Consider the following 9,924-nt stretch of genomic DNA (forward strand, 5'->3'; position numbering starts at 1 on the left):
CTTCCATTTTCAGGACAACACAAAGTTACTCATTTAAGCCATGAATTAGCTATCATACAAGTGACAGAGCACTGTTACAGGCTAATCAAACATAATGTCAAGGCTCTTCAGCAGGCCATTAATTTAGTGTGACCACTCTAATCTGTGATTTGAAATCCAAAACATTGGTTGGCTAAAACACCATCACATAATTTCTAGCATTCTGAGCACTAACAAGGGAAAAAACAAAACAAAAAAAATTTACCTCTTCATTTGCTGAAGAGTGTCCAGTTGGCTCAGCGTTTTCTGCAGTACATGGACCATCTGCTGTGTTTTTGGTCATCTGGTCAGTCTGTAGACAAAGGCACATCAACAGACAACTGTTTTAGTCTTAACAACCATTAAAAACCATGTGTTTTCTAACACTAAACACTGAATTTCTAGCACCAACAAGGAAAAAAACAAAAAAAGAACTTATCATACCCCTTCATCTTTTGGTGAAGCCTGTCCAAGTAAATAAAAGTTGTCTTCAACCAAGGCAGTATCTAGTGGCTCTTTGGTCATCACGTTAGTGGGTGATAAACAGTTAATCGCTCTTACCTAGGAACAACACAAAATTATTTTTCTTGGTAAAAAATGTTATCTAAAAATTATAATAAAAAATTATCACTTATATAGAGTACCAGTAAAATGTTCAGGTGAGTGTGTTTTGATTTGTACTGTTTACATTTTTTCATCAGGAAAGAAAGTGTCGTACCTGTTTATCATTGATGGGTGCAGGTTTATGTTGCTCATCACTTCTCTCCTGGCTGCAACGTTTGGGTTTTGTTCTCATCTTAAATGCTGGCTTGTCCTGTTCAGCCACAGTTCCATGAAATTAAATATAAAGTTGTAAAATGTTGTAAATCTTCAGTATGAATCTTCTCAACTCCTGAACTTTAATGCATTCTACCATAATCTAAAATGATACAGTGAACTGGTAAATGTCCATGACAATATTTACATTACCTGAACAAGAAGTCCCACTTCTCAAAATTCATGTGGAGATATATTTTCACTCAATAAAAATGACAATTTAAACAACTAAAAGTACAAACCTCTTCTCACCACGGCCACTCGTCTGTGCCATAATCATAGGTTATCTCTTCACCTTTCTCAATGTCTCTTATTGCAAAGACACAAAAATGTGGTTTTCCATCAACTACAATCTTTTTCATCCGGCAGTTGGGATTCTGATGGTCGTCATTAACTATCCTCCCAAAAGAACCATCTTCAATAGTAGCATCAATACTGCAAAACAAATGCAGGCAACATTAGGCCATATTATACACTACACAGAATATACGGCTTTGTATGGGTTCACGAATATTGAGGATGTTCACACTTACCACCATAGTTTGTCATGCCACTGAAATTCAAACAAAAAGGCTGTGCATGACTTGTGGTATATTCCTCTTCTTCTGTTTAATTCAGAATTATTGATCAGTTTCCCTCTATATTCCACAACAAATTCTCCACGACTGAATGGAGCAACAGTAAAACGACCACGCCCTGCATAAAACATAATATAATTAAGGTGAAGTACATTTTAAGATAATCAAAATATGACAGTGAGCTGCTTAGGCAGCATTGAAGCCTGTTGGCCAGACAGATGCAGAGATGATACCATAACCTTCCTCCATAAGACCCTTTCCCTTTCCTACATAGATACTGGTAAGGGGAACTATGTGAGAGTGCTGTTTGTAGATTACAGCTGTTTGTAGATTAACACCATAGTCCCCTCCAGACTGGTCTTAACTGTTAGACCTGGGCCTCAACCCATCCCTGTGAAGGTGGGTTTTCAGCTTCCTGACTTGCAGACCACAAGTTTTGCGAGTGGGTCACCTCACCTCATCTCTCCTCACCCTCAACACAGTCCCACACAGCTATTGTGGGACTGATTTCCCACAGTGAAGATACAGCCTACAGGAGGGAGGTCTCCAGCCTGAAGAACTGGTGCCAGGAGAACCACCTTCTGCTCAACATCAGCAAAACAAAGGAACTGATCATGGACTTCGGCAGGAAGCAGCAGAGGGACTACCATCTACTTCTCATTAGTGGTGCTAAGGTGGAAAGAGTGGACACTTTCAAATACCTGGGAGCGACCATTTCACCTTTCACCTGTCCTGGACTCATCACATTAACACAGCGTCTCCACCACCTTAGGCACCTGAGAGACTTCAAGTTCCCACTCAAGGTGCTCAGGAACTTTTTACACCTACACCATTGAGAAGATCTCATGTGGGAGAATCATCTCCAAATTCACAGCTATGGCCACTTTAGAATCACAGATTAACTGAATATGCATATCTTTGGATTGTAGGAGGAAGCTAAACCTGGAGAGAACCCATACTGGCACAAGGAGAACATGCAAACTTCATGCAGAAGGAACCCAGCTTACTAGCCAGTTAAGATTCAGGACCTTCTTTCTTGTTATGCATCAGTGCTAACCGCTGAACCACAGTTCCACTATAGTCTACATCTGACAAAACTGACCAGTCTGTATAATAATTACCAGTTGACTACTTTCTTGCCATTATGTTGGTGATACACACCATTTTATCTTTGTGCAACTGCATGTTGTGAAAAAAACAACTTTGCAGTTTTGTCACTGTTTGTGACAATATGGGATATTGCGTCACTTGAAGGATTTATCCTTCTTGACATTTTGAGGTCTAAAAACAAAAATAAAATATTACTCATTGGAAAAATTTAGATAGTCTGGCTGAGATATTAAATGTTCCTAGTGTTCTGGAAAAAATGGCAAAAGCATTTACAGGACATTTTCAGGCCCTTTTATAGTTCAAACAAACAAAAAAATTTTAGGCAGACATTGTGAGGCTTAGCGGTAAAAAAAAACCAAAGAAAACAAAAAGGGTTACATGTTCTTGTTGCATTTCTCCCACCATAGATAGATATAAATACAGTTTGTCTATAGTTTTTAAAAACAATTTTACACCTATTATTTTATACATACCGTATTTTCCAGACTATAAGTCGCACTTTTTTTCATAGTTTGGCTGGGGGTGCGACCTATACTCCGGAGCGACTTATATGTGAAATTTATAACACATGAACCAAAATACTCCAGCCACTTGACATCTCCGTGAACTGCAGCTTTAAGGCAGTCTTGCATAACCTGTGGGCGCAGTGGATGATGGATGGAGAGCACAGCTTAACAACAACTGGGAGAATGCGCCACCCAACTTTCCTGGAAGTCATTGGATGGATCAAGAAAACATGGGCTTCAGTGACAAACCATCCTGTTGGGATTCAGAAAGGCTGGAATAATTGGAACTGCAGCTGACGACGAGTCTGACGAAAGCGACACAGAAGAGGAAGCGGTGCTTCGTCTGCCTACGGAGTGTACGGAGTTGATTAGAAGTGACACAGAGGATGAAGAATTCAATTGATGGTTTGGTTAACTTGTTAGTATGTTCTTTATGCTATGGTTATCTGAATAACTGTTAATGTTACGTTAACATACCAAACACGTACTCTGTTGTGCGTCATGTAGCTGAATGTGTTACGTTAGCATAACGTAAGCGTAACCGTGTTCGCCCTGTTCTTTAATCCATTATTATTTTAAATTGCCTTTCAAGATGGAATTTCTGCTCTGGGTCTCGGATTCTATCAAACAACCCCCCCCCCCCCCCCCCCCCCCCCCCCCCCCCCCCCCCTCCCCACAAACAAAATGTGACTTATAGTCCAGTGCGACTTATATATGTTTTTTTCTTCTTTATTATGCATTTTTTGGCTGGTGCGACTTATACTCGGAGCGACTTATAGTCCGAAAAATACGGTACTCAGTTTTTAATGTTTGCTCACCTGTCCCTTCTCCACCTCTTAGCATGCCTTGTGCACATACAGTGGCATTTTTGCACAACAAAAACGCCCAGTGATTAAAAAAAAAAAAAAGATCTGTCCAAGTGCGCATTTCGATTACACTCTAGTTTTAAACCCTCTATCCCCCAGTAGACTTACATTAGACTTTTCCAGATTCCTGATAATTCTGAAAGAAAAACATAAACACTCCAAACACCCAAATATAGCAAAAACTGGTTTTAAAATGTCAATTTTAAGAGTTAATTTAAAGATCACAAGCACTTCTTCTAAAATATGTATATAGCCCTTTACGATTTGCAGTTTTGTACATTTCATTATCTTTCTCATGTTCTTTCTCCCCCTCTCCTTCATCTGCCTCCTCTACCACTGCCCTCTCTCTTTCCACATCTCCACTTTGTCCTCTTCCTCCTCACCTAAAACCCATTCTAAACTGAAGTCTGGGCTCTAACACACGAAAACATACAAAACGATGATTTGGCATGATAGTGTCAGTAGATTTGACCCACAGCCCTGCTGTCAGCTGACAAGAGCCGGCTAATCACCAACAGCTGGTTATAAACAGTACACCTGCTAAAATTAGGATCAAGTATCCTAAAAATGATACACTCTCTGATAAACGGGTTGATTACATTCTCACAGCGTACGAAAGTTTATTCGCTAAGTGTCCGAGTTGTTAACAACGCTAACCGTGTCAAAATCAAAAGTGCTTACTGACAGAAGTCCTGGAAATTCTCAGGAACTCGTCTTGGTATCATGGCCAGAAGTGAGCTTCACTAACTTATCAACTCGTTTCTGACAACTTTATCACAATTTTACAGCCTCCTCCAGAGAAAATATATGTGCATGCCTCATAAGGTAAATAGCGATCTTACAGTCGACACTCACTAGATAAACGCTGGCTAGTGTTTCCGGTGACAACATAGAAAATCAATATATGATTAAATATTTAATTGTCGTCTATCACAAAATGTTAATATACACTGTAAGAAAAAAAAATATTTTATTCGCAACTGTAGTAGAAACACACCGGCCAGCCACGACCGCTATGGGGGAGAGAGAGTTAAACCTGACACGAGCAACAGTAAATATTCTATTCATTTTTTCCTCATTTCATGATAACAAATTAGTGTAATGCTCCACAACACACAATCGCACAGCAGGCAGATATTTGGGCATGAACTCGTTTGCACCCACCGTACAAAGCCAGATGACAACAACAGTTGCGAGTAGTTATTTTCAACAAGAAACTATAAATCACCAGCCCAAATCACCTTGATTGATTTATTTCGGTGGCATGATGTTTGACAGGGTGGGGTTGGGGTCTCTCAGTACATACGAACAACCGCTTAAAAAAAGACCATAAAATTTAAACGTGTTGCTCACTACCACTTGAATAAAAGATTAAAATTCAAAAACATAACCAAAAATAATTTACAACACCATTAGCAATAGCCTAACTCATGTGAAACATGTGGTCATGGTTAGCTTAAACCTCATTACACAGAGCTAAGCAGACTCGATTGATGTGAAGTTTAAAAATCACACAGCATTCAGTGCAAATATATTAAATGGTGTTTGAGAAAGTTACTTACCGAGTTTGAGCAAAAAATGTCACATTTCTTGAAAGAATCCACTGTTCGTTGCAGGTCCACAATCAACACTGGAGGTCTGATAGACGGCTGATTAGTTACCACGGGGCAGCTTGGGAAGCTTTTTTTTTTTTTTTTTTTTTTTTTTTTTTTTTAGCTAGCTAAATTTACCGACAGTCACAAAATAATTAACCATAATAACGATAAAACAAAACTATCTAAACAATATTACACACAGCAAAAGTCTAAAGCACCATTTTTACATTTGGCTTAAGGTAATGTCAATATTTTTATTTTATGATAAATAACAATCATGTCATATAATTCGCAAAATGCCATCTAAGTTGCTATTTCACCGCTATAGTTATCTCTAATTTAAATATAGTAGATTTTAAAAACAACACAAATCTAAATTGGCAAAATAAAGCTAATTTTTCAAAAACAATACCTAAAATTAGACACAATCCTCTCAGTTTAAGACACTGGGCAGAAAAAAGAAAAGCATTATGGGTAAGGCAGTCCATATAACTCTTGAACTCCATTGATATGGCCGTGGTAGTAACAAGATGGACAACAGGAAGTTAATTTGCATATTCATCCACATTGAGTGAGTGTGTGAGCCCACAAAGTTCACGCCCCCTGCAATACCACCTTGGAAAATTAGTGGGGGCGCTGCGGAGCACAGGCTTACACACACATACTTCAGAAAATCATAACTTGTGTGACATACCCTAAAAATCACACCACACCTCCTCCTACTGTTTGCAGCAATAAAACTAGTGGGGACGCGATTTTTGTCCCTAGGAATTTTTGGGTCCCCAGGACGAGACTGTGTTTGTAATTTTTTTGTCCTCACAACTGCAACATTACAAGTACACACACGCACACACACACACACACACACACACACACACACACACACACACACACACACACACACACACACACACAGAGCTTTACTCTTCCTCCCTGTAGAAACTAACTAGTGTGCTACATTTTCTATACTCAAAGTCAAATATAGCTTCATTATTAGTAGCAGTTCAGACCATAACATTTTATCTTACTCCTTTTTCTCCTTTCCACTCTGCCTCAGGATCTTCAGAAATGTTGAGTTTGTTGATAACTTGTTTACAGTGACATTAAATGTTTTTGGACTTCTAATTTTTACTAACATGGAAAAGACCTTTTACATTTGAATAATGAGAATATCAGAACACGGCTTCTGTGCTAATTACAGATTGTCTATAATGAACATTATGATCGAGCATAAAGGTCTTTAAAAATATACTAGGCATTAGGGCACCCTAGGTCGCAGGTTGATGATCATTTAGAATAGAATAGAATGCCTTTATTGTCATTATACAGGATGTACAATGAGATTGGAGATTTGATAGTAAGGTTACAAACCCTTTGCAATTTGTCACTGATTTTGTTCATAATTTTGATGAAAAGATGGAGCTCCTCTGGTGGACAACAATAGAGAATACGGGACCCCTCTGGGGCTTGACAGATGGCTGACAATGGAGGAGATGGGAGATGGGACCCCTATGGAAGGTTGATGGGTGGCCGGTGTCAGAGGAGACAGGACCCTGCTGGAGGCTTGGGCAGATGCTGGGTATGAAGACAGAGCTTCTTAAAAGGCTAGGAAGAAGGCTGATGATGGTAAAGCCGCTAGCTTTTTTGTGGAAGCCTCACGTGATTTGTTAAGATGTGTGGAGGAATCTGTGTGTGTACACGGAGGAACGGGGTGGGAGGGAGTGTAGAGACACACCACACAGTGAGTCCACACAGATCAGACACAGAGGGAGCGGCTCCTGCAAAGTTTGCTCAGAGACCGGAGAGAGCAAGAGGAAGTTGCATTTTTTTATAGGGGGTACATGCAGGAATGTGAGGAAAAGTAATTCATTTTACACATTTGTCCATTTGGGAGCCGAAAGAGCTGAACTTCCCATCACTACAGGATACTTGGGATACTTGGACTTAGTAGCTGGGACACACTCTCGGGGGTTGCCTGCACAGCTTAGAATAATTCCTGTTTTGTTTCTGTTGGGGGAGGGGGACTGGGTGGAGCAGTCACCAGGGGGGCCTGCAACCATGCAATGCCAGGCCCTCCCTGGAATAATGGGATCAAAACGGAGAGCAATGGCTGACTCAGGTGTTGATCTGACAGACATGACATTGGATGGCCTTGGAGCAGGCCAGGACCTGGTGTCAACTGACCCAGGTGGAGAAAAGATGGGAGCATAGTGGGCATATGCAGCCGTCACTCGTAACTTTGGTCCTATCTGCCACTGGCTGAAGGATAGTGATATTACAACTGATACTAAAGCCTCGAGGCCTGTGTCGAGCAAAGGGGACATTTCCAAATGGACCCTGGGTCGAGGTCTTAACGTTTTTCAGAATACCACGTTACAAAAGCCAAAGAGGCCCCGTTTTCTGAAATCATGTGACTGCCTCATTATGTGAGTCAAGCGTTCTGGGTGAGTTGGGTGAGGTGAGTCTGATCCACTGTTATAGCGGCATAATCAGAAGCACCTGGATCATCTTCTGTACACATCAGAACATTAGAGCTTCTTCAGTCCTCTGTGGGAGTGTTTTCTATTGCTGGGGAAGTTATACCAAAATGAAGGAACCGCCTGAGCCCCAAAACTGTCAAAAAATTTTTTAATTCCTGAATAAAAATCAATAAAGCACCCCCACTTCCACCGAAGCACTTCCTGTAACTGTTTATCCACAAACACACCACATACTCTCTATATACTATACTTTATTCATATATCACAGCTGATCCATTGATATGTAGATATATCATGATCAGATTTGATTTATTTCATCTGGATTTACAATACCTAAAATGGAGATGTTTATATAATAATTGCATAATTATGCTAAAATATCCACCAGGCAACATGAAACATTAAGTTATGGACTCAGCTAGACCCCTGAAGGTGTGCTGTGGTATCTGCATGTCCTTTAGGTCCTGTAAATTGTGAGGTGGGGCCTCCATGTATCTGACTTGTTTGTCCAGCACATCCCACAGATACTTGATTGGATTGTTACTGGTTCACAACTGTTCCTTTCTTGGATCACTTGTGATAGATACTGACCACTGCAAACCTGGGGAATTCAGAAGCCAAGTAAAAACCTCAAACTCATGCTCCTCAAGCCATTCCTCAACCATTTGAGCCAGGTCACATCATCCTGCAACAATGCTTAGATAGATGGCAGGACCCAAGATTTCCCAGCAGAACATCGCCCATCACACTGCCTCCACTAGCTTGCCTTCTTCCCCAAGTGCATCCTGCTGACATATGCTCCCCATAAGGGACGCACGCACACTTGGCCGTCCACGAGATGTTAAAGAAAATGTGATTCATCTGATCAGGCCACCTCCTTCCACAGCTCTGTGGTCCAGTTCTGATGATTACATGCACATTGTTGGTGCTTTCGGCAGTGGACACCCTGACTAGTCTGCTGCCCAATACACAACAAACTGTGATAGACTCTTTATTCTGACACATTTCTATCAGAACCAGCATTAAATTTTATGGCAATTTGAACTACAGTAGCTCATCTGCTGAATCGGACCATATGGTCATCAATGAGCCTTGGCCACCCACAGCCCTGTCACAGGTTTACCACTGTTCCTTCCTTAGACCACTTTTGATAGATACTGACCACTGTGGACCAGGAGCACCCCACAAGAGCTGCAGTTTTGGAAATGCTTTGACCCATATAGCGCTATATAAAGTGCTCTGAGTGCTCAAAGTAGAGTAGAAAAGCATTATATACGAACCAGTCCTGTCCATTTACCCAGGGGTGCACAAGCCATCACAGTGTGGCCCTCATCAAACTGGCTCAAATTTTCGTGCTTCTAACACAGGACAAAATGGTCACTTGCTACCTAATATATCCCACCCCCCCCAACAAGTGCCATGGTTGAAAGATAATCAGTGTTATTCACTTCATTAGTCAGTGGTCACAATGTTATGCTTGATTGGTGTGTCTGCAGTACAAAGGCAAATTTTTTAATGTCACTCACATTTTTTTCATTTGTTATTTAATGAGTCATCAAAAAGAAAAAGAACCGTTTGCAATTCATTGCGAAGGATTTAAGTGTTATCGCTAAAGAAAGGGTTTTCATAGTGTGGACTTTTAGCATATTATGTGCTACCCAGGCACACTGGGGAAAGTATTCTCTTCTGCATAGTTGATGACATCGTATGATACAGCTGTGTGAAATTAGACGTTTTTCTGTTCTAACCACGTTTATTAGAAATGGAGCTGTGTCATGAAGTGACTCCTCACTAATCATTCATCAACCAGCACAAAATGACCAATATAGAAGTGTAAACCATCATTTGAACATACAGTAAGTTATTGATGAATTGTGTATTATTTAATTGTGTGTGTGTGTGTGTGTGTGTGTGTTTTGTGGGGGGGTGTCATGAAACCTTTCAGAAACTTTGCT

The sequence above is a fragment of the Archocentrus centrarchus genome, unplaced genomic scaffold (genome assembly GCF_007364275.1).
Source record: "Archocentrus centrarchus isolate MPI-CPG fArcCen1 unplaced genomic scaffold, fArcCen1 scaffold_36_ctg1, whole genome shotgun sequence".
In the NCBI taxonomy this organism is placed as follows: Eukaryota; Metazoa; Chordata; class Actinopteri; order Cichliformes; family Cichlidae; genus Archocentrus; species Archocentrus centrarchus.